General features: G+C 44.3%; 1 long non-coding RNA gene and 1 pseudogene across 1 annotated transcript in view; one reads left to right on the top strand and one right to left on the bottom strand.

Annotated features, from left to right (window-relative positions):
• LOC120099193 (uncharacterized) overlaps nucleotides 1-25,928 on the bottom strand; it is a 76,290-nt gene extending 50,362 nt beyond the window's left edge. Inside the window, exon 1 of the long non-coding RNA XR_015646989.1 lies at nucleotides 25,829-25,928. This is a non-coding gene — a long non-coding RNA (uncharacterized LOC120099193). The remainder of the gene's footprint in view (nucleotides 1-25,828) is intronic.
• Snrpd2-ps2 (small nuclear ribonucleoprotein D2 polypeptide, pseudogene 2) lies at nucleotides 3,210-3,602 on the top strand (annotated as a pseudogene).
• Nucleotide 25,929: the final 1 nt, after the last annotated feature.

The raw sequence follows: 25,929 nt of genomic DNA, 5'->3' as shown, positions 1-25,929 counted from the left end.
GATGCTGCTTACTCTGGCCAATCTCTGGAAAATTAGAAGCTCATACACACTGTTTCCTGTTCTTCCAGCATGGATTTTTGCCACACAATAACAAGTGTCTGTTTAGCTGGTATGGGTGGTTACCAGTAATCCTAACACTTGAGGAATGAAGGCAGAAAGATCAGGAGTTCAAGACCAACCTTGGCAACTTAAGAGAGTTCAAGGCCAGGCTACATAGCGCGTTGTTTCAAACTATTTAGCAACATCAACCTCTACCCCGAAGTCTCCCTGTGTGACTGTGAGGGCCACAAGACCAATGTTGTCCACAGCTCTATCCCAAGCTCGCTCCACTCACTGGCACCCTGGATCTGAGCAGAGGAATTTGTAAATGAATGAATGAGAGTTACATCCTGCATTTTACTAGACACCTTCCAGTCTCTGTGCTGCCACCACTTTCTAGCTGCTGAAAACAACAGTAGAAATCTATAGTTTTGCTTGTGCTTAAGGGGACAAAGTCAGAAAATGTCACCTTCTGAAATTGGAACTAATAGAATCAGGATTGAAAAAAATGAGATCAGCCATCTGCAAAATAATCCACTTTAAGGGTTGTTTGTATATATGATCCCACCGAGACAAGGGTGCTTTTTATGTCTCTGTGGTGGTCAACATGTTGCTGCAGGCTGGGAAGCTGCCAGAAGAAAGAAAGTGATAATGCCAATCAATTGTAACTGGATTGAAGTGATATTGCTGTACAAACAGGACAGCCTGTGTCTGTGTGGGGGCTTAAAGAGGACTGAGCCAAAGCACACATTTTCTGTTCGATTATCAGTAAGTATTGCATGCAGCCCTTTGCAGCTTACAAAGCACCAGTGTGTTTTACCTCAGAATCTCCAGGAAGACCCCACCAGAAATGCATTTTACACATACAGAATGTCCGTTCCTTCACTAAGACTGAGAAGGTTATAAAGTGAAGGACAGCAATACCTCTGGGGTAGGGGTTGGGGATGTGTCTCATAAACCTGGGTATGGTGCTGTACATATGTATGTAATCTTAGCACTTGGCAGAGGTAGGAGGATCAACCTTCAGCTTCATTCTCAGCTACATAAAAAGTTGGAGGCCAGCTTTGGCTACTTGCAATCCTGTCTCTTACACACAAAATTATATATAATATCTGGACAGATACAGGAAGTTCTCAGAGTGACCAGGTAGACAACATCCACCTTTGTTCAATCTCAATTTGTCTTACTTTTGGCTTCAAAGAAGCCTGCCTTGGGCCCTAGGACACATAGAAGGGAGGTGGACTGAGGGAGAACACTGCTTACTACCAGGTAGACCTCTTGTTCATTCAGCAAACACTTAAGGGACTATGGGCCCAGCAGAGTGTTCAGAGCTTGAATAAGGTGACAATGCATAGGGTTCTGAGCTGGTGTTGTGGCACACATCTGTAGTCCCAACTACTCTGAAGGTTGAGGCAGGAGGACTCCTTGGACCTACAAGTTTGAGATTAATCTAGTTAACACAGCCAAGTTCCTATCTAAAGAAACCAAAGCAAGATATCCAACTCCTTCTCAAATCGATGACCATAATTCCAAGGTACAAACGAGAAAATAATTAGAGTATGGTGTGGGAGGCACTCTATGAAGAAGAGCTTATGCATGGGACCCATGGACTGGACATCTTCACTAATCTGGGGTAGGGTCTTAGCAAGACAAAAAGGAGCTGGAGAACTCAGCGGATGGTACAAGGAAGGTGTTCCAGGGAGAGAGCAGAAAATGAGACATGTAAATGAAGGGGAAGCAAGGGAGAAGTGAGGCTAGGGAGAGAATAGCAGGATCCAAAATACTCTCATAATGACTTTATAGTAACAGGTTATAAGACAAGAGACCAAGAGTTATCACATTGTTAATTATAACCATGAATCATTACCAGTCAATTAAATCAATACTGGTTTGACTTACTAGTCCTGATAATTTTATTTACACAACTATTCTTTCTCCTCTCTTCTTATTTAGTTTTATTTTTTGCTTTTGAGACAAGGTCTAGATATGTAGCCTTGGCTGGCCTGGGATTCACTATGTAAACCCTCCTCTCTCTGCCTCCATAGTGTAGTGCTGGGATCAAAGGCATGTGCCATCATATCTGGCCCCTGATAACTTTAAAATGAGAGATAATTGGAATCATATTATTAAGGTCCATAATTGCCAAAGCTGCCATGTGTTGTGTGTTCCTGTGGCTCAAGTCACCTCTTTGGCTATGGTAGAGAAGGGTTCATGAGCTGGATACTGTCTCCAAATGAAAAAAAAAGATGTTTCCTGGGGTGTAGATCAATGATAGAGTGAATATATGCCTAGCATTTTCTAGGCCTGGGGTTCAATCTCCAGCCCTGAAAAATCATAAAATAAAAAATAAACACTACTTGTATTTGCTAGTTTTGTGTGTCAACTTGACACAAACTAGAGTCATCAGAGAGAAAGGAGCCTCCCATTGTGGATGATGCCATCCCTGGGCCAGTGTTTCTGGGTTCTATAAAAAAAAAAGAAAGAAAGCAGGCTGAGCAAGCCAGGGGAAGCAAGCCAGTAAGTAACATCTCTCCATGGCCTCTGCATCAGCTCCTGCCTACAAGTTTCTGCCCTGTTTCAGTTCCTGTCCTGACTTACTTTGGTAATGAACAGAAGTGTGGAAGTGTAAGCTGAATAAACCCTTTCCTCTCCATCTTCCTTTTGGTCATGATGTTTCATCATAGCAATAGAAACCGTAAGATACTACCAAAAGTCACCCTGCTATGAAGTGGCTGACTTGACATCTGAATCAAGTTTTTCATTGACTCCAGAACCCATACTGTAAGTCTGTCTCATGGTACAGCATCCTATCACACAAGTGCAGGAATCTGGATTTAAATAAAGTCATCAAAGGATTTTGAGCCAAAGATTCAACATCCAAATTTTGTTCTCCGGTTGCTGAATAGAGGAAGAGACTAGGACATCAGAGACATAGACACAACAGAGGGCTTTCTCTTGGACAGGGTATCCTTGGACTAGAAAAGCACATTCTGAAAGTGAAGAGAAGGAGCGACACAACAGGACTTGGTACCTGACAGGATGTGGGGAATGAGGACAAGGAAACAGAAGGACTATTCCTAGCATTCTGGCTTCAAGAAATAGCCAAGTGGAGAGGCTAGAGCAACGCGCTTGGAGGGAGGCAGGAGTGATCTGTGAGTGAAACCTCCACCATGAGTCTCCTCAATAAACCCAAGAGTGAGATGGCCCTAGAGGTGCTGCAGAAGCAGGAGGAGGAGGAATTCAACACAGGTCCCCTCTCAGTGGTCACGCAGTTGGTCAAAAACAGCACACAAGTGCTCATTTACTGTCGCATCAAGAAGGAACTCCTGGGCCAGGTGAAAGCCTTTGACAGGCACTGCAACGTGGTGCTAGAAAAAGTGAAGGAGATGTAGACTGAGGTCCCCAAGAGCATCGAGGGCAAGAAGAAGTCCAAGCCTGTCAACAAGGACCACTACATCTCCAAGATGTTCCTGTGTGGAGACTCAGTCATTGTGGTGCTGAGGAACCCATTTGTCACCCAAGAGAAAAGTGGAGGAGGGGTTGGGGATTTAGCTCAGTGGTAGAGCGCTTGTCTAGCAAGCGCAAGGCCCTGGGTTCGGTCCCCAGCTCCAAAAAAAAAAAAAAAAAGAAAAAAAAAAGAAAAAAAAAAAGAAAAGTGGAGACCTCAGCCCTCTGAGAGCCTGCTCCCTGCCCTGCTGGGTCCTGGCAGAACCCTGCCCAATGGGCTAGAAATAAAACCCTGTGCTTTGTGTGTGTGTGTGTGTGTGTGTGTGTGTGTGTGTGTGTGTGTGTGTGTTTAAGAAAGAAATAGACAAGGGTTGGGGATTTAGCTCAGTGGAAGAGCGCTTGCCTAGCAAGCGCAAAGCCCTGGGTTCGGTCCCCAGCTCCAAAAAAAAGAAAGAAAAAAAGAAAAAAAGAAGAAAGAAAGAAAGAAAGAAAGAAAGAAAGAAAGAAAGAAAGAAAGAAAGAAAGAAAGAAAGAAAGAAAGAAACAAGTGATCCCTGGGTGTATGGGGCACTCTTACAATCCCAGTACTCAGGAATGTGAGGCCAGAAGATGAGGAGTTGGAAGCCAGCCTGTGCTATGCAGTAAGACTTTGCCTCAAAACTAAATAGATAAGTGGCTGTGTGCAGGTTAGTTTTAGGTCAACTTGATGCAAGTCATCTAAGAGGAGGGAACCTCAATTAAGAAAATGCCTCCATAAGATCAGGCTGTAAGTAGATAAGCATGATTGATGGGGAAGGTTCAGGCCATGGTGGGTGGTGTCATCCCTGGACTGGTGGTCCTGGGTTCTATAAGAAAGCAGATGGAGGGCTGGAGAGATGGCTCAGTGGTTAAGAGCACTGTCTGCTCTTCCAGAGGTCCTGAGTTCAATTCCCAGCAACCACATGGTGGCTCACAACCATTTATAATCAGATCTGGTGCCCTCTTCTGGCCTACAGGCATACATGCAGGCAGAAAGCTGTATGATGTATACATAATAAATAAATGGTTGTTTTTTTTTTTTAAAAAAGCAGATGGAGCAAGCCATGAGAGGCAAGCCAGTAAGCAGCAGCACCTCTCCATGGCCTCTGCATCAGCTCCTGCCTCCAGGTTCCTGCTTTGAGCCAGATGTGGTGGTACATGCCATTAATCCCAGCACTCTGGAGGCAAAGACAGGAGAATCTCTGTGAGTTTGATGCCAGTCTGGTCTACACAAAGAAAGACCCTGTCTCAAAAAAAGCAAAAACTTCAAAATAGAAACACACAAACAGATAAAGTGAGGCATAGTGGTGCATGCCTTTAATCTTACCACTCAGGAGCCAGAAGCAGGAGGATCGCTCGTGATTTGAGGCCAACCTGATCGACATAGTCCCAGGACATCCAGGGCTACATAGTAAATCTCTGTGTAAAACAAAACAAAACAAGAAAAATTTAAACAAATAAATGAGAAATTTAGCCCAGGAGTGAAGGGAGGAGGTGTTCCAGGTAGAATGGTGGGAGAGCCACGTCTGGAGATCTCTTGAGGGAAGGCATCGTGAAAAGGAACTGCCAAGAGAGACAAGCTGCCAGGCTTCAGACATGCAGCTCAGTGATACAGCACTTGCCTAGCATGTATATGGCACTGAGTTGCATCCCAGCATCAACAAACAGTTAAAAGGACCTTTGGAAGTCGATTCAAACTTCTCACTAAAGACACCACCCCAGAGAATGGCATTGGCCATGAGGATGTGGTCAATTGAGTATACATATATCTTATAGTAAGGCTTAGGGCTAGGTCCCAACACCAATGCCAGCGCGCGCGCGCGCGCGCGCGCGCGCGTGTGTGTGTGTGTGTGTGTGTGTGTGTGTGTGTGTGTGTAGGGGTGTAGGACTATGAGAGTGAGGGGGCAGCAAGGAAAGAATGAGTGTGTGTGTGTAAGTGTGTAAGTGTGTAAAACTTGCCCTTATATGAGTCTGAGGAGCAGTATCACCTGGTGTTATGTAATAAACTTCCTGAGGAGACGAAACAAAATATATAAAATGCGAGCACACACAAACACACACACACACACACACACACACACACACACACACACACACATACTTTTTTTTTTTAGAGACAGAGCCTCATTATACAACCCTGGCTGGCCTGGGCTACTCACCATATAGACCAAGCTTGCCTTGAATTCAGATATCCACCTGCTTCTGCTGGGATTAAAGGTGTCTACCACCACATCTGACCAACCTCAGTATTTCTCCTAGATTCCTTAGAATATAGGTTGTCACATATATGACCGATTTGGTCCAACTATTCAAAGGTACAATACAGCTGGCCCTTCACAGCCACAAGTTCTACAAATTCTGTAGTTTCTGATGTGGAACTGAACTGGAAAAAATCTGTGAAAACTCTATCTCTACTAAGCATATACACACGTTAAAAAAAAACCCTTTATTCCCCAAGAAACATATGACAACTATTTATATCACATTTACATTATGTTAGGCTTAAGCAATCTGGAGGTGGTGGGATGAGCTGATTTACTCAGTGTTCCAGCTAGTGTCTGTTGGTGGAGGCTTTGAACACAGGCAGTCTTCTTGTGGAGGCCATATGCTTGACGCCTTTGGTATACAGTTGTTCCTAATTATCCATGGAGGGACCGCTTCCAGAACCCCTGGTATACCTAAGTTGGAGGGTTCTCAAGAACCTTACAGAAAACTGAATAGGTAAAAGTAGTCCAGGGACAGTGCTGTGTCCAAGGGCTCACACGTGCTCCTTGGGCTAGCTCAACCTATACCTCTAGCCCCTAGAGATGACTCACGGTACAGGCAAGGGTGTGAGGGGTTATGGAGAGCTACTCTCACATTGTTGATTCCTTTCACTCCCATTGCAGACACCTCATACTGGGACTTAAACCCAGGACCCAGTGCATGCTAAGCACACAGTCTGTCACCGAGCATCCATCAACTTTGAACCAAAATCCCCATGGACAACGAGGGATGAGCATAAAGCACAGCAGCCAAGCTTACAGCCTCTACAACAAGGATGCCTGTGTTCAAAGCCTCCATCAACGTTCACTAGCTGAAATACTGAGTAAGTCCATTCGTCTGCTGATTTTGGCTTTCCCACCTGCAAAAAGAGTTGAGAGTTGCACTAACTGCATAGGGTTTGCTCTGAAGATAAAGCCAAGGAGACTACTCTCCTAGCAGGCAGCACACTATATTGAGTGTTAACTGATCCTGTCCAAACAGAATGTGTTTGGCCAGTTATGGCTTCTAAATCCATTCTGCAATCTGATTGTTCAGTAAAAGCACTCAGGATATTAGGAAAGCTAAGAAAATAACTTGAATGCTTTGGAGCACAATATGATCACTGCTATTTTTAAAGATTTCATCCAAGTAGATACTCATCAGAAGAAAACTTTGAACCTGGTTAAACCTCCTCTTTCTTCAGTTTGCTCAGTTTTTACATTGAGTCACATCTGATAGTTGTGTACTAACGGTGGAGAGGGAGTAGAAGGACAAGGTAAAAAGCACATTTTGTTGTTGTTGTTGTTTTTGTTGTTGTTGTTGTTTAGTTGGTTGTTAGAAATATTTGCAGCCTGGAAGCAGTGGTACACACCTTTAGTCCCAGCAATCAAGAGGCTGAGGCAAGAGGATGTCTGTGAGTTTGAGACTAGTCTGGTTTACAGAGTGAGTTCCAGGACAGCAAAGGCTACACAGAGAAACCCTGTCTGTCTCAACAAACAAAAATGATTTGTTATTATTTTGTGTGCATGCATATGTGTGCATGTTGGAGCACATGCCATGACACATGTGGGGTCAGTTCTCCCCTTCCCTTTTATGTGAGTTCTGGGGTTCAAACTCAGGCCACCAATCTTGCTTGATTGATTGTCTATCTGTGACACTTTCTTGTCCTGGTTTGGTTACTGAGATGCTCTTACTATCCAGACCAGAATGGCCTCAAACTTGCAGTGATTTTCCTGCCTCTGCCTCCTAGGTGCTGAGATTGCAAGTGTGCACACCACACCCAGCAAAGTCCCTAAGCCCTAGTGTCGGATACCATTGCAGCTTGGCACGGGGCTTGTGAGGGAGGAGTCATTTACATTCTTCTTTGCAGAGGTAGGAAATAGGGCCTAGAGAGGTTAAGAGACAAGTCTGAGCTTATCTAACAAACAGGGATGAGGCAGGATAAAAAATCCAGGCAGTCTGATGTCAAACATCCCTGAGGTTAGGGGTTGGTGTTTGTAGTTCTAGGGGAAAGTCATGTATACTCTGGGGCGGGGCAATGGTACTAAATAAGGGGGACTCTGGCTTTTGGGCAATGAATAGGGGTTGCTGGTGTGAAGCTTACCTCAAAGATGTTCTCAGAGTCTCTGCCTTGGGGGCTGTATGTCTGCAATCAGCATGTGTATGGTTGATGGAGGGAGGTCCCCCAGTCTGGAGCCAAGCCAGATGTTTGTAGTGATTCTATGTAGTGAAAAGGCTGCAGCTTCTCAGCATGAGCATCTTGCATGCATACTTACAACTAGCTTCATCCTGTAACTCAGAAGACTTCAAAGGTCTTCCTGGCCAGGCCCAGTCCAAAGCAGAGCTGGGGAGGCGGCAGGAGTTCAAGCCTCAAGCATCCCAGTGGGACCCCTTTGCTTGTGCATCACTTTGGGTGTGTCAAGCTCTCTTTACACCCAGGAACTCTATGTCCTCACACAGCCCCCTCCAGAGAAAGGTCTTCCTCAAGGCTTCTCTGCCTGCCTGCCACCCGAGAGAAAGATAGTCCCCTTTACACGTCTTCTCTGTCTAACGAAGCCTCAGGTGTCCACCATAGTCCCTCAAGATGAAGCTCCACCGTGACGCTTCTCTCAATTCCTCAAAAAGGGAAGGTCAACAAAGCAGCTAGTGCTTCGGAAACACCTAGTTTGTGTCAGCTGTGGAATTGGCCTTTTCCATAATCACCTTATCATTTCTTCATAAACTAGCACATTAGTCCACACCTGAGTTTCAGTATTCAGAGGCTGAGGTGGGAGGATCCTTTTGAGGCCAACCTTTCGGCAACACAAATCACATCTCAAAACAAAACAAAACAAAACAAAACAAAACAAAAAAACCCAAAAAACTTACAACTATCAATGCAAAAAAATAAATAAATAAATAAAACCCAAAACCAAACCAAACCAAACCAAACCAAAAAACCCCACAGCTCTCATTCTAAGGGAATAAGAGGTAGTGACCAGGGAGATAGAACAGACTTAGGGTGCCCCAAATTCCATGTTCCAATATGGAGCAGCAGAGATCTTATAGTTTTGGAGAACAGAGAAAGTCATAAATCAAGGCAAGTTTAAAATACATTGGTGGGCAAGGTGAGAACACACTCAGGAGAGAGAAGCAAGGGGATCTCTGAGTTGAGGCCAGTCTGGTCTACAAAACGAGTTCCAGGATAGTCAGGGCTACACAGAGAAATGGTCTTGGGGGAAAAATAAATAAAAATAAAAATAAAATACATTGGTGGGTACATCAGAGAGGCAGAGACAGGGAGATGGGGAAAGCCTTTCTACAGGCTCAAAATATTATCTGATGGCATTCTTAGCTTTTAGATTGGTAGAAGCTAGTCCCTGCTAGGTCAGTAGATTCTGAGGTTTTTATCTATCGTCACAAGTTAGTTCTAGTAAAGTGGGGATGGGTAGGCAAGGAATGGCTGTCGCAGAAGGCCCAGAACTTAGCCCAAGATAATGTATTAGCCTCTGGCCCTGCAACATTCCAATCTTTCCACAGTACTAAAGTCCTTATCAGCCAATTGGTTTGGACAGACACAGCTTCTTTTCAGGAGTTTTTGTTCACAGCCAGATGCAGATTCTTTTCAGAAGTTTTCATTCACACACTATACCCAAGTTTTTACAGATGAAGAGGTTCAGAGCAACTTGGCTAAGGGCTCACAGCTAAGGACATGGATTGAGTCCACTGTGTCCCTTTGAATTTGAATTGTCCATTTCACAGCACACTATCTCAGCCAAGATACCTGCTTTTATATTTTTTGGCTCCTCCAGCAATCCATCAGCAAATACTGTTGGCTCTTCCTTCAAAACATATCTCAATCCACTGCTGTCATCAACCCCATGGTGACCTTTTTGCTGGGATTAGTGCAATAGTGCTCTATCTGCTCCTCTGTCCCTGGGACAGAGCTGGTTTGGAGCTGGGGTTTCATAAGTCCTGACTGGATTCAAAGACATGCTTACCTACTTAGCAGAGGATTACTTTAAACTCCCGCTTCCTTCCTCCACTTTTCAAGTGCTAGGATTTCATGCATGTACCACCTTGCCCAGTTTATGTGGTGCGAGGGATTGAACCCAGAGCCATATGTTTGATAGATAGGCATTCTGCCAACTGAGATCCGTCACCAGACTCTGCCTCTAGTTCCCTCTATAGTCTATTCATCACACAGAAGCCAAAGGCATCCTATTAAAACACAAAGCAGGGCTGGAGAGATGGCTCAGCAGTTAAGAACACTGACTGCCCTTAGCCCAAGATAAGAACCAAGAGGTCCTGAGTTCAAATCCCAGCAACCACATGGTGGCTCACAACCATATGTAATTGGATCTGACGCCCTCTTCTGGTGTGTCTGAAGATAGCAACACATATAACTAAAATAAACAAATCTTAAAAAAATAAAAGCCAGCCATGATGGCTTGGCCTTTAATCCCAGTACTCAGGAGGCAGAGGTAAGTGATCTCTGTGAGTTCCAGGTCAGTCAGGGCTATAGAATACATCTCTGTCTCAATAAAAACAAACAAAATAACAAAACAAAGTAAAACAAAACAAGCCACAAGCCAAACTGCACTGCCCCACTCTCAAATCTGTAAGGGCTTTCATTTCATATGTAGTATAAATTCCTCTGTTACTCTGTTACTGTTAGCTTTGGTGGGCCATCTAACCACCTTTCTGCCTCTTTTCCACCGTTCCTTCTGCTCCAGCTGGGCTGGGTTCTGAGCATGTCCAACACAACATAGACGCTTGCCTCAAGGCCTTTGTACCTATTACTGCTGCCTGGAGCACTGTTACAAATCTCCATGCTCCCTCGTTCACTCACTGCTTGCTTGCTTTCTTTCTTGTTTCTGTTTTGGTTTGGTTTGGTTTTTATGTTTTTTTTTCCCCCAAGACAGGCTTTCTCTGTATAGCCCTGGTTGTTCCCGAACTGGCTTTGTAGAACAGGCTGTCATACCTAGGTTCAGTCCTGCCTTTCAAATCTTCATTTGAATGAAGTCAAACCTCCCCCATTATCCAGTATAAGCACACAGCCAACAGCCCACCAGCACCGTCTATTTTCTTGCCCTTATCACCAACTGTGATGGCTTATTTTATCTGTCAACTTGACAACACCACAGGGAGCACAGCAAAAGGAATTTGGGACTAGGTCTCCTGTTGTCCAACTTGGCCACAGACTAACTTTTAGCTGACCTTAAACTCCTTAGTCCCCTGTTACCACCTGCAAGAATTGACATTACAGGCATTTGCCACCCTACCTGGCTCTAGAAACCTGCTTAGACATTATTCCTGGGTGTCTGTGAAGACACTTGAACTGGGGAGACTGGAGGTATAACTCAGAAGCAGGGTCCTTGTTCTGAGGTCCTGGATTCAGTCCTCAGCATTGCAAAAAAAGAAAGAAAGAAAAGAAAGAAGCCCTACTGGAATCAGCAGAGTAAACAAAGCACATTACTCTCCCAGATATGAGCAGGCCTCCCCCATTCAGTCCTTTGAAGGTTTGAGTACAGTCAAGGCCTGGGTAAGAAAGAATGACTTTTATTTTGTTGAGATGAGGGGTCTGAACTTTCTTCCAATATACTATTTTAGTGTTTATTTGGAAATTTCACATAATGCATCCTGATCACATTCACTTGCCAGCCATCCCAGCCCCTCCCACTTGTGACTCCTCTAAAACAAAAGGAAAAGAAGGAAGAAAAAAACCAAGTCATATTTGTGCTGTCTAAATACTTACTACATCATGGTCAATCTCCCAGTGTCAGGCCCTTAAAGAAGATGGTGTCCTTCCCCACCCCAGCCCCTGCCAGAAGCCATCAACTGTAAAGAGCTACATTTCAGGATGCCTTATCACAAGTTTTAAGAGTTTTCTTCAATGTCTTCTTGTCTAGATTGTTTCTTTTGGGGGAGGTGAGATTGTCACAGAAGCCTTCTATGTCTCTCATTTTCAACTGTGAGTGGTTTTTTTTTGGGGGGGGCAGTGTAAAACAGGGTTTCTCTGTATAGCCCTGGCTGCCCTGGAACTCTGTAGACCAGGATGGCCTTGAACTCAGAGATCTGCCTACCTCTGCCTCCCAAGTGCTGAGATTAAAGGCACATGCCACTACCACCTGACAAACTTACGTGTGTGTGTGTGTGTGTGTGTGTGTGTGTGTGTGTGTGTGTGTGAGAGAGAGAGAGAGAGAGAGAGAGAGAGAGAGAGTGTGTGTGTGTGTGTGTGTGTGTGTGTGTGTAAAGAGACAGAGGGCAGGATGGAGGGAGAGAGAGAGAGGAAGACAGAAAGGGAGGGAAGGAGAGAGAGAAAGGAAGAGAGGGAGAGAGAGATTGACTCAATATTGTAACCCTGGCTGGCCTAGAACTCATTTTGTACACATGCTGGCCTAGAACTAGATCCACCTACCTCTGTCTCCAGAGGGGTGTGTGTGTGTGTGTGTGTGTGTGTGTGTGTGTGTGTGTGTGTGCATACATACATATATACATACATGCATACATACAGGCAAGGTTGGGCAAAGGACCCAGGTTTGATTTCAAATACCCACATGGCAACTTACAACCACTTGTAATGCCAGTTCTAGGGGACCAGATGCCTTCTAGCTTCTATGGGTACGAGGCACATACATAGCATACAGACAAAACACCCATACACATATAATAGAAATAAATAAATCTTTTTTCATTTATTTATTTATTATGTATACAATATACAGCTTTCTGCCTGCATGTATGCCTGTAGGCCAGAAGAGGGCACCAGACCTGATTATAGATGGTTGTGAGCCACCATGTGGTTGCTGGGAATTGAACTCAGGACCTCTGGAAGAGCAGACAGTGCTCTTAACCTCTGAGCCATCTCTCCAGCCTGATATAAATAAATCTTTAAGATCTGGTGTATCTGAAGGCAGGTAACAGTGTACTTATATATAATAAGTAAATATATCTTTAAAAATGCTTTCTTTTATAAAAATATTTTACTTGGCTGAGTCCTTATAGCAAGAGCGTTTTGTGCATACTTCCACCCTATCGTCTCTGGGTCTCTAGAGAATCTGGATGAATATATCTAACACTGTTTTAGTTGAACAATTTGTTACCCCCTTCACTTAAAGGTAAGCTTCATGCCGGTGGGAATTCTGGTGTGTTTTGTTTATTGCTGTATCTCTAACACTATGTCTCTGACCTATAATAAGTGCTTAATAAATAATGATTGAAGATGGGTGTAGCGGCTTGCCCTTGTATAGTACCAGCACCCAAGACTGAAGCACAGTGACAGCCACAAGTTTGAGGCCATTCTGGGCTATGAGGAGAACTTTGTTTTGTTTTGTTGTTGGGAAAGGGTTTCTCTGTGTAGCTCTGGCTATCCTGGAATTCACTTAGTAGACCAGGCTGTCCTTAAATTCAGAGATACTACTGCTCACCCCACCCCAACCCCACACCCGAAGTGTGGGATCAAAGGCCTGCAGCATTACTACCTGGCTGGGGAGAACCTTCTTAAAAGACAAAATTCCACACCGAAACAAACTAAGTAAGTACATACGGAATAAATGGATGGTAGCCATTATGACTGGATCTTTCTCCAGACTCACTCTCCTGGACAGAGGTTATGGATCATTCAGTGGACAGAAAATGACATCCCCTGGCTTTGCATTTCTAGGACCAAGCAAATTACCCACTATCAAAGGGGCCCAAGTATGTAATGACTGAAATGCTTTGCTATACGTGTACAGAAGAACATTCCAGTTTCCAGGCAAACAGGACAGAGCCCTCTTCGGTGTCTGATTCACTCTCCTGTCATCCCTCCTTGAAGCCCCAACCCTGGCATGGCCACTTGCCTAGTATGCCTGCTCCCTTCTCTTTTCCATCCTCTTTCTTCCCCCATCTTCACTTTCCCACACGTCTGGGTACAGGCTATCATCTGGGGGTAGCAATTACTGATGGTAAGCTGGAAGTTGTTTTGCTCAGGGCTATGTCTCACAGGGATTCATTTGCATGCTTCCTGGCATTTCCGATGTTCCAGAGAAATGACATAGCAGCTGCCTGGGCTCAGTGAGTGGAGGAGAGATCAGGCCAGGAGCTGGGGTACTACTGGATTAATTCACCAGCAGGACCAAGGGCACCGGAAGCAGGAAGGCCATTGCCCCCTGTTGCCACCTCACTGGCCCCAGTTTCTCTATTGGTATCAGTTTGGGGTACAAATGAGGCGTTGTCTAGAATAGTTTATAAACTGCAAAACAAGGGCCTGCTAGCATTACAATAGATAGATTAACTCCACTATCATTTCCCTGGAGCTGCCTTCTCTGCTCCCCTCAGCTTTCTGCCTCACATAGCCTGCCATTTTAGCACAGCAGGAGCAAGGCCCCTGCTAGCTTTCTTCTATTCTGTACAAAAATCACCCCTACAGGAAAACCTTTTAAGGACAGGGCCCACAGAGACAACCTCAAGCTCATCCTGCAGGGGCGAAGCATTGATCAAATTCTATTCACTCTGCCTTCCGGTTGTTCAGATCTGCTGGGGATGAGGCCAGCTCGAATTAGTGACAAATTTGAAGCAGAGAATATTGACAAAGAGGTGCTGTTTTATTGCCTGCGATGACTCACTATAATTCAAAGGCGATAATTCAAAAGCAGCTCTCCTAGTCAAGGAGAATCACAGCTAGTGAATAGGTAAGACTGTGTTAATCACTTAGCCAGATCCAGACTTTAAGATTAAATTCGGTTCTGTTCCCTTCAAGAAGCTGAAAAATAACCCTTTCATCTCCAACCCCTTCTTCCCCTCCAAATCTGAAAGCCTTGCCAGAAGGCTTTGAAAATAAGAGCACGATCCAAATAGTTCTTCCTCCAACAAGTCTGTGCCTGAACTCTAAGTAGGCTATGTAGCCCAGGATGACTTTGCACTCACAATTTTCTTGCTGCAGCCTCCTGTGTGTTGGAATAAAGGGTACGTGCCATCACACCAGTCTAAGACACACATATATTTTCCAGTGGTAGGAATTGGACCCACTATCTTACAGGTACTAAATGAGTGCTCTACCTCTCTAACTAGAATCCTAGCCCTAGGAAAAAGTCTAAAGTATCTTTCCTCAGGCCCTACCTCTAGAGACTTTGATTTAGTTAGGGATGGATTGTGGCATTTTTTTTAAAATGAGGCATAATTTAGATACAATATAAATATACAGGTCTTAAGTGCCTGTCATGCCTCGTTTTATGTGAACTTGACACAAGTTAGAGTCCTCTGTGAGGAGGGAAATTCAGTTGAGAAAATGCCTCCATAATATCTGTGTGCACGGGCTGAAGAGATGGCTCGGTGGTTAAGAACACTAACTGTCTGCTCTTCCAGAGGTCCTGAGTTCAATTCCCAGCAACCACATGGTGGCTCACAACCATCTGCAATAGGGTCCGATGCCCTCTTCTGGTGTGTCTGAAGACAATGACAGTGTACTCAAATAAATAAATAAATAAATCTTTTTTAAAATCTGTTAGCAAGTTGGTGGGGCATTTTCTAATTGGTAATTGATGTGGAAGGGCCAAGTCCATTGTGAGGTCACCCAGGGGCCTGAGGTCCTAGGTTCTATAAGAAAACAAGCTGAGGGAGTGACGAGGAGTAAGCCAGTAAGCAGCACTCCTTTGTCAGCTCTGGGCAGGTGCCCACATGGTTTGAGTTCCTGCCTTGGCTTCCCTTAATGGACTGTGACTCAGGATATGTAAGCCAAATCAACCCTTTCTTACCAATGCCATGGGGTTTCATCACAGCAATAGTAAACCCAATTTAACACAGTATCCTGATAAAAAACATTTCCATTGCTCTAGTGTCCCTGAATATGTGGACCCCTGCCAGAGGTAACCTCCATCCTGCTTTCCACTAGGGATTCATATTGATTGTTGTTGAGCTTCGCAGAAACCAGATCAAGCAGGAGTAACATTTAGAGACTGGCCTATCTCACTTAGTGTAGGACCACTGATAGTCACCCGAACCGGTGCATCGATCAAGCAGTTTATTCTTTTATGTACGGTATTCCCTTGTATGGTATCGTTGTTTGGGAGGTTGTTTGTTTCTGCTATTGCTATAATGGAAAAACCTATCTATATCATTTGTTTGTTTGTTTGTTTTTATTGAGAGAGGGTCTTATTATGTAGGCTTGTCTGACCTGGAACTTGCTATGTAGACCAGGCTGGCCTTAAACTCATAGAGTTCTAACTCCCTAGTGCTGTGATTAAAGGCATGTACCACCAGACTCAGCATAAATGTGGTTAAGAGCACTGACTGCTCTTCCAGAGGTCCTAAGATCAATTCCTAGCAACCACATGGTGGCTCACAACCATCTAGAATGAGATCTGGTGCCCTCTTTTGGTGTGTAGGCCTACATGTAGGCAGAATACTATTTACATAGTAAATTAATAAGCTTTTTTTTAAAAAAAGATCTCAAAAATATCTCTAGTGGGGCTGGGGATATAGCTCAGTGATTAGGAATGTGTTCTTGCAGAGGACCAGAAAATGCTCAACATCCATGATGGGCAGCGCACAACTGCCAGCTCCAAGGAATCCAACACCTCTGGTCCCCAAGAACACTGGCAAACACACACGTTCATTAAATATAATCAAAATAAATCCTTAAAAATGATCTCTAGTAAAAACTGGCCAATCTCTGACTTCAGGCCATCCTGGTCTACATATCAAATTTTAAAACAGCCACGGCTACACACTGAGTTCCTGTCTGAAAAGAGAAAAGATCTCTAGTAAATCTACTGCAAATCCAGAGTTGAGAATTCCTGGCAAAGTAAAGATCAGCCCCAGAAGCTCCTTACTGTTATAGGTCCCAAATCTATCTCCTCGAGCTGTTTGCTCACTGAAAGGTATTATCTTCATTTTCTTGCCACCTGGGTATCCCGTCTCACTGAATACACAAGGCACTGCTGTATGACCCTCTGGACCCTGATTCCTTCACCTGGTAAAGAACACACTGTTGATTACTGGGAAAGGAAGGGCCTGGCATCAAACAGCTGTTCATAACACACCGGTTCGTGGAAGGAATGCTGAGAGGTACGGCTCTGGGGGCTGTCCATTCCACTCTGGGACCTGCCATGCTATAAACACACCCTGGTATTAGTTCTGTGCCTTTTCTCCATACCTTCAAAGGCCGAGACTGGCCAAGCTCCTGGCTGTTTTCTCACTCTGCCTTGATGAATTTGAACAAAACATCCCAAGGGTCCCTAGGCTCTTTAAGCTCAGAGCAGATGGCTAGCAAGCTAGTTCTCTAGGACATACAGTCCCTGACTCAGATCTAGGCAGGGGGCCAAGGCCTTCAAAGGCTCTAGAAAAGCTTAGCTCTCATCCCAGCTCCCCCCAGTTGTCCCTGAGAGCTTATATGTTTTACTGCTGGGCTCTGTTCAGTGCCAGTGAAGGAAGGGAAAGAAGAATAAACATCAAATTAGGTGTCTATGTGGAGGATCCGGACTCTGACGCAGAGGACGGGTTATTCTTCATTGGAGATAGAAGCCAAGAGAAAGTTTGTGGAATTCCCAGGAGTGTCTATGGGCTAAGAAGAGGGGATTCTGGGAACCTAGGGTCCACCAACACTTGACAATGGCTGGAGCCACCCATCTTGCAGCCAAGTATGAGCGGTTCTGTCTCAGTATAAATTCTAGGAGGGGAATAGAATGTCCAGATCCTGAGTGGAACTTATTCTTCTGTGCTACCCTGAGCTGGGTATAAGAGGGAGACAGGGGTAGTACTGTCAAGAAGAATGACTAGAATGGGCATGTGCTTCCCTTTCCGCTTCCTTGGTGTCTGGTCCCAATTATGGCTTTGAATGTATCAATCCCCCCCCTCCAAGGTTTTATTTTGACCCTAACATGGTGCCCACTGCTTCCTTTCTGGAGTAAGATATTTAAAAAAATCATCCATCTGTTCATTCATCTAACACGCTCACTGATATGCTATTATGCACAAAGTTCTGTCCTTGGCCAACTCTTTCAAAAGAACAGCTAGGGCTGAAGAGATGGCTTAGTGGTTAAGTGCACTGACTGCTCTTCCAGATATATATTAAATCTTTAAAAAAAAAAAACAGCTAAGTCTTCAAGTCTTCATGGGCGGTGGGTGTGGGGATATAAGTTACTAAGCTGCTATGTTCCATGGAATCAATCCATGGAATAAAATAAAAACAGGATGTGGTGGTCACAGGGGATGATTCTTGGGAAGGATGAGGGGCAGTTCTTGGAAAGGAGACCCGAGGAAACAAGGAAGAGTCCAGGAAGAGGAAACAGTATAAGGAGGCCCAGAGGAAAGCCAAGTAGCTACAGATGCTCACCTTGAACAGAGCGTGGGTGGGAAGGGGTAAGACATGAGGTAGGAGAGGTTGTTGGAAGCTTTTAAGTCATGATGAGAAGGTAGGACCTGATCTTGAAGGCTTGGAAGCTGAAATAAGGGCATGATTCGATCCCTGTAAGTTTCTGGCCATCAGACAGTAGGGGAAAAGTACAAATAGAAACTGTAACACAAATCAGTGTGCAGCTGCAGTGAAAGCTTGGGGTGCAGCTCACTGGTAGAGGGCTTGCCTAGCATGTGTAATATCCTGGGCTCCCTTTCCAGTAACAAACACACCCACACACATATGTGAACTACATAGTGAGATCCTGTCTCACAAACTTATCTTAGTAGTTGAGTACTTGCTTAGCAGGCAGAAGACCTGTGCTTTGATTCCCCAGTACTGAAAAATAAACCCTGAAACCACTTTAACTGGACACCTTGTAGCACGCCCTGTAATCCCAGCCCTTGGGAGGTAGAGCCAGGGTGACTGTGGGCTTCAGGGTGGCCAAGATGACTTCGGATACCTCTCCAACCTCTTTTACCCCCTCTTCTTTCCTTCCCTGTGCTGGGAATTGAACCCAGAACCTCTTGTTAGGTAAATCCCTAGCAAACACTGAGGCACTCTTGCAGCCCTTGGACAACTGAGGTGCTGGTAGTGCTATTCATAGAGACGAGGACTAATGAGGGAGATTATCAAGGGGAAGGTGTGAGATGAATTTAGTGTCATGCTGACTTTGAGCTTCTGGGGTGACAAATCCTATAGCCAATTTGCCATCATGGTATGAAAGTCAGAAAAAGATGAGCCTATAGGTGAGAGTTGTGAGGTCTTGAGAGTGGGTGAGGAGCCCAGAGTGGAGGAGGCCATGCTTCAGGTACGGAAACTATTCTAAGGAGTCCTTACCCTTTGGCACTTGTATTAGCCAGGGTTCTCTGAAGGAACAAAACTGATAGAGTGTACACACACACACACACACACACACACACACACACACACACACACTTCATTACAGTGGATTACAGGTTATGTGGCACTAGTGTCCAACGATCCCTAGCTCCTGACAGAAAAGATTCTGGTAGTTGTTTAGTCCATGAGGCTGAATGTCTCAATAGTCCCCATCTGGTACTGGAGTCCCAGGAAATCCTAAAGAAGTAGATTATAATACCAGCAATGCCTCAGCATCAGGATATAGGAGAGATAAACTTGCCAGTAAGAACGAGTGGAGGACTGGAGAGATGACCCAACAGTTAAGAACACTGAGTGCTCTTCCAGAAGTCCCAAGTTCAATTCTCAGCAATCACATGGTGGCTTACAGCCATCTATAATGGGACCCAATGCTGTCTTCTGGCATGCAGGCAAACATACAGACAAAGCACTCATAAGCATAAATAAATAAATCTTTAAAAATGAATTTAAGCAGACAAAAAATAGTAGAAGCTTCCTGCTTTCGTATCCTTTTATGTGGGTTGCCACCAGAAGGTATGACCCAGATTTAGGGTTGGTCCTCCTGCCACTTCAAATTATCCAGTCAAGAAAATCCCTCACCCGCATGCATGCCCAGCTGCTTGGATTTTAGTTGACTTCAGATGTAGTCAGGATGACAACAAAGATTGGGCAGCATAGCAAAGATTTTGCAAAGATCCTGCAGGAAATCCTTACTTTCCTCTTCTATCCTCATTCCTGTTATCTTGGCTGTTTCAGAAGAATTTACCCAGGGGGCCAAGGGGCCAAACTCACTCCCATTCTTCGGAAATTCAGTTTATGGCTCCCCCTGCTGGCAGCGTCAGAACTGACTTCCGGCTGTGGCTCTTCTCATTCCAGCCTTTTCCTCCACCCTCCCGAAGAACCCTCTTGTGGAGCAGACCTTTAATCCCAGAAGAGACAGACAGATCTTTGTGAGTTTGTAGGCCAACTTGGTCTACACAGGGAGTTCCCAGCTGGAGCCGCGGCTGGGAAATCTTGTCTCAAAAAAAAAAAAAAAAAAAAAAAAACAAACTGCAGCAACAAGAAGCGTCCTCCCATCTACTTTACAAGAACAGGCACTGGAAACATGGAAGGCTAAGTGATTATGTGGAAGCAGAGTTTAAATTCCTAAGTTTTAAAATAATCGTTTTTTTTAATTTTAAACGATTTTATTTTGTCAGGGGTAGATATATGCATCTGTATTGGTTAGTGCACATCAGTGCAGGTGCCCATAGAGGCCAGAAGAGGGTGATGGATCGCCTGAAGCTGGAGTTACAGGGAGTTGTGAGCAGCCCAAAGTAGGTGCTGGGAAACTAACTTGGGTCCTAAGAAGAGAAGCAAGGACCTGCAACCTTCTAAGGCATCTTTCTGGTCCCCCATCATTTTCTGTTTTGTTTTCCCAAACTCACTCCCTTCCTTGCTCATGAAGGCTTCATTTGATTCTTATACCTAGCTCTAAAAACTTTTCTCTCGTGCTGCCTTTGATGGTATATGCCTTTAACCGTAAGCACTCCAAAAGCCAGGCAGATTTCTGTGCATTCAAGGCCAGTCTAGTCTAAATAGTGAATTCTAGGCCAGCCAGGACTATACAATGAGACTGTCTCAAAACAAAATAAAAACCTTCTCTTGTTCTTAGTCCTCAAGAGCAGTATTTTGCTAGCACCTACTTTGCCTTTTGCCTTTTCATAAATAGGGAAGCATGGACTATTCTTATTTATTCTTATTATTTTCATAAATAAGCATGGAAAGAGCTTATTTAGACAGGCTAGAAATCCAGGTTGGAGTCACGATTCTGCCACCGACCCAGCATATGATCACTTCCTTCTTTCTACGGAGCCATTCCCTCACCTATACCACCAAATTGGACTCAAAAAGAGCCTTCTGACCATAGCGTTCTGGTCTCTGTTGCAGCTACCTTGGCCTTTTCAGTTTTATGTATATATACCAAGTCCTCGTCCAACCTCAGGGTCTTCCATCACCCTGTTCCCTGAAGGGGCTCTTCCTTCTGTTTCTGTGGCTTCTCTCTGGACCAGGTACTTCCTAACATGCTGTCATAACTACTTCTAGTTCTGCTTCTGAACTTTCATCAAGCCAGTCAGTGCCCACATGTTTGTGTGGCTATCTTTACAAGTCCACCTCCTTCATAAACCCTCTGAAAGCAATGAACTGTCTGGCCTGACACTTTACCCCAGCACTTAGGACCCTGCTTGCCTTCCTGGTAAAGGATCAACACAAAATTGTTGAATAAATGCATTTGTAAAGGGTAAATGAATCCTTTTCTTCACCACCACAACCACCTCTTCCTTTTTCTTCAGGGTAGGATTACTCTTTCTTGCTTATGTCACTGGAGTTTGTCCTCACTTGCTTGGGCAAAACATCATGGAGGTGGCAGTGTGTGGCAGAAGGAGGTCTCATCTTGTATCAGACAGGAAGCAGAGAGAATACTAATTCTTTTTTTTTTTTTTTGGTTCTTTTTTTTCGGAGCTGGGGACCGAACCCAGGGCCTTGAGCTTCCTAGGTAAGCGCTCTACCACTGAGCTAAATCCCCAGCCCCGAGAATACTAATTCTTTTAAAAATTATTCTTTTGTAGTGCTGGGGATTGAACCTAGGACTTCACATATGCTAGAAAGGAAAGTAGATTGGACCTGGTCTGGGTTCCTCTATGTTGGGCAGAACTAACTGCAGCTTCCAGGCTGTGCTTAGCCGTGACTTAACTCTATTTTAAGAATGAACGCCAATGCAAAATGACTGTATATCTTGTTTCGAGAAATAAACAACCTCTATCTGCTGGCACGGCATGAATACAAACTGATAATGTATTTGTACCAACAAATAATCACATATGCAAATATGTCAAACCCTATAAGAAACACCAGACACAGGAGTTTACCAATCCTGGATATGGGGAGATATAACCCTATTATCTGGGACTATATTTTTTTTAAGAAAAGCACCTTAAGAATAAGATATGGCAGGTTTCTGACCTGTTACTCGGTCAATCAACACAAGCCTCATCCAGGAAAACTGTTACAGTAAAGGACCTTTGCCATTGTTCCCTGGTTTGAGCTCAGTTTCCCTTACCTGTGTCTCACAGCCCACTTTGTTACTCAAAAACCTTCCTGCCATGCCTAGCAGGGTGGCTCAGGCCTATAATCCCAAGTGGAATACTGGACTAACCAGGTGACAAAGTGAGTACCAGGCTAGTCAGAGCCACCCAGCAAGTGAGAGACTGGGATAAATGAACCTGTGATTGCTGACAGTCATGAATAACAAATGAGACTGGGAGGACTTGTTGAATTATAGCCAGTGTGATTCCTATAACTTACTTATTATCATTAAGTAACTCTGACATTGTGTAAACACACAAACATGTGTAGAATTCTGGCACAGCTCACTTAATAAAGTATGCAAGTGCTCACTCACAGCTACAACCCCAGGCTCCCATTTGCAAGACAATTCTCACTAGCTCAGCTTCTGGAACTCTCATTCCTCCTGCCTCACTTTTCTGAGTGCTGTGACTGTAGGTATGTGGTACGGCATACGGCTTCACCTGTGCTCTTATAATTTTGCTTGTGGGCCTAGCCTTTTAATGGCTGAGCCATCTCTCCAGCCCTCAACTGCTTTCTATAGCTAACTTGTGGAATGTTTAAGAGCAGAGAACTCAATGGTACAGCACTTGTCTCACAGATGTGTTTGATTCTCTAGGTTTGATCCTCAGATTAGATCACTGCAAAAAAAAAAAAAAAGAAGAAAAGGGGGGGTAGGAGGGGGAAGAAAAAGAAGAGAAGGAGGAGGAAGAAGCAGTAGGGGCGTTATTCATAGGATACATAAAGACCTGGATTCAGTTCTCCACTCCGTATGTAACTAGGTGTGGCAGTGCAGGCCTGTAACCCCAGCACCTGGAAGTGCAGACATCTATAGTTATCTTCAGCTACATAGTTTTCCTGTCCTAAAAACACCAAAAAAGGCTGGATGAGATGGCTCAGTCAGGAAAGGTGCTTGTCACCAAGTCTGACAGCCTGAGTTCCATCCCTGGAATTCACACGGCAAAGATGAAAACTGATTCCTACAAGCTGTCCTTTGACCAACCTACCTACAGCACCATCCCTAAATAAGTAAATGTATGTTAAAATCATTTTAAAATGCCAAAAGAACAAAAGGCCTGTTATGTTAACAACAACAAAAAAAGTGTTCTTTGGAAGGGAAGTCCCAAGGTCTGTCAAAACGCTTTGGAGTTTTGTTGTTTTGTTTTGGCTTTTGTTTTTGGAACCCCTTAGTAGTTTGTTTTTCTTTTGAGTTAGTCTTATGTAGCAGATCTTGAACTTTGATCTTCTTACCTCCACCTCCCATACTATGCAAGCATTGTCACAACAGAGCCATATTCTCAGCCCATAAACTTGTTTAACTTTTCTGTGCTTCAAATTTCTCATCTGTAAAGGGATGCTGCTGCTGCTGCTGCTGCTGCTGCTGCTGCTGCCGCCCAGAAAGGTCATGTAAGGAGTACAAAGCTTAATATAGGCAGTGTGTAGAACAAGGCCTGGGCAGTGGTACTGGTGCAATTCTGCCTCATCGCTCTCTGTACACCTTCTGAACTCTCCCTCATTATTTTATTTCTATTTTGCCGGCATAGGTGACTCAAGTGTCATTTACAGATTAGATAATTTTTTGTTTGTATTGTTTTGTTTTAAGATGCCTCTGATGCAGACACTTTCAAACACACACAGAGAGAAGTCCAAAGAGGATTATGAAACTCTGTAAGGAGGCTCAGAATTATCAACAAATTTTATTTACCCCTCTCTTTTTAATCCCTACTGGACTCGGTTAGTGTATATTCCAGATGTTCTATCATTTTTTTTCTAAAAAATAGCTAATGTTGGGGTCCAGGAATTGCCTCACATACCACACAAACACTGACCTCAGTCAGGCAGGGATAGTTTATTGAGCTTATTACCCAGGACTTTATCAACCAGGGCCATGGTCCAGATTCAGGAACTGAACCATGACCCTGAGTTAAGATCCCACAGGGTTTGAAAGCCCCAAATCCATAAACATCTGTGCCAAGTTATTCTACCAGTCAGGATTTAGAGACAGGGGGGTTTCCTTGGGAATGTGTCTTTGCTGTACACTTACCTTATTCCTATAGGCTGGGGTATTCAACTGTGTCTTGTTGCCTTGTCTAACATTCATGTCTTAACTTGCCAACCAGGATGTTAGTTCCCAGGGAAGTCTTGGGAACTTGAACTTTACTCCACCACACTCAAAATGGAAGTCTTATTCCAAATAGTTTCTTATATCGGTGCAGGTGTCTCATATGTTGGGGTCCATCCCAGGGGCAGCTTATACCATAAAAACTTATACACAGGTGCAGGAAGTGCTGCTGGGTGGTTATTTCACAAGCTTACTGTGAGTAACTATACAAAACAGTTCTACTGATTTCTGAGGAAATCACAATGTCCATGTCCCCATCAGTGTGTTTTTAGTCCTTCCTGGCCTTGAACTCATCACAATCCTACCTCAGTTTCCAGAGTTTAGGAGTGGCGTTGTTAGCAGTATATAAACCAGAATGATTTTTGTTGGCTCACAACCTCTTTTGTATCCGTCTTTCCTATTTCTCTAAGGCCTGAGCTTTGCCTTTGAAAATGACTGCATCTTAACTAGAACTTCTGAAGGGGTGAGCACATTATAATTGTGTTTATTTGTTTATCCTTACAAAACTAAGAACCCCAGAGACTCACAGAGCTAATACCTCTACTACTGAGGTATATAGCCCCAGCACTCACAGGGTCTCAATAAGATGCTTGGGATGGCTTGAACCACGGATTTTGAATTTGTAATCCTTCTGTTTCCATCTCAAAGGTGCTGGAACCCTAGGCTTTGATAAGGTACCTCCATTGATGAAATGAGCCAATTCAAGTCAAATTAAATTATAAAGGCAGGTGTATTGGGGGCAGCTTTTAGGCAAGTTCACTCACCACACAGAAGGGGGTCAGTAAAGTCACCAAGGAAAGGTAGACAGAGAAGAGAAGAGAAAAAAAGAGAAAGCAGGCATGTAGAGAGAAAAGAGGGGAAAAAAATGTCTGAATTACATAATGAAGAGCCGCTGGGTGGCCCAGCCCCTGGGTTGGAAAGTTCAGTGTAGAGGGTGGGGTTTGCCAGTCATGTCCTTTAACAAGGACTGAAGGATGTTGGGAAAACCTAGGGGCCAGGCCCACTTTGGTATGTTATATATGCACCTCAGCCATTTGTCCCTTATCTAAAACCTAACAGGCTTGTGCCGCCAAATCCAGCTATTATTTTTTTTTACATTGAAAATTCTTCAGGATTTCATATATGAGTACTGTGTTAACAAGATTTCCATTCCTTCTAACCTCTCAAATACATAACCTCTTCTATAGAAAACCTGCTGAATCTGTTTAGTACTGTGTAAATAAGGGTCTCTCTCTCTCTCTCTCTCTCTCTCTCTCTCTCTCTCTCTCTCTCTCTCTCTCTCTCTCTCTGTGTGTGAGAGAGAGAGAGAGAGAGAGAGAGAGAGAGAGAGAGAGAGAGAGAGAGAGCTGGGTCTTGAGATCCTCCTGCCTCTGCCTCCTAAACACTGCTATCAGAGGTGTGTACCACCACGAGCGGCTTAGGCTTTGTCTTTGAAAACCTTTCTTCAGTGTCAGCTTTAGGTTGCAGGACTGCACCTCTATGTCTGTGAATTCAAAGTTTGTTCAGTGCCAAGCACTGGCGGGGAGGAAAAGGGGCAATGGAGACCTCTATGGGCCATTACAATAAGATAGCCTCCACTCACAAGGACAAGAGAAACACGCGCGCATTTTACTCACTCTCTCAACTCCTTTCCCTCGCTCTCAGTACTCAAACATTCACACTCATCGCCGCGCGGTTAGCCTGGGAGTGAAATCAACACCGGTCACATGATTCAGCA

This window comes from Rattus norvegicus, chromosome X (genome assembly GCF_021556685.1).
Source record: "Rattus norvegicus strain SHRSP/BbbUtx chromosome X, alternate assembly SHRSP_T2T, whole genome shotgun sequence".
NCBI lineage: Eukaryota > Metazoa > Chordata > Mammalia > Rodentia > Muridae > Rattus > Rattus norvegicus.
Note: the sequence above shows the minus strand (reverse complement) of the source record. Positions and strands in the feature narration are given on the sequence as shown.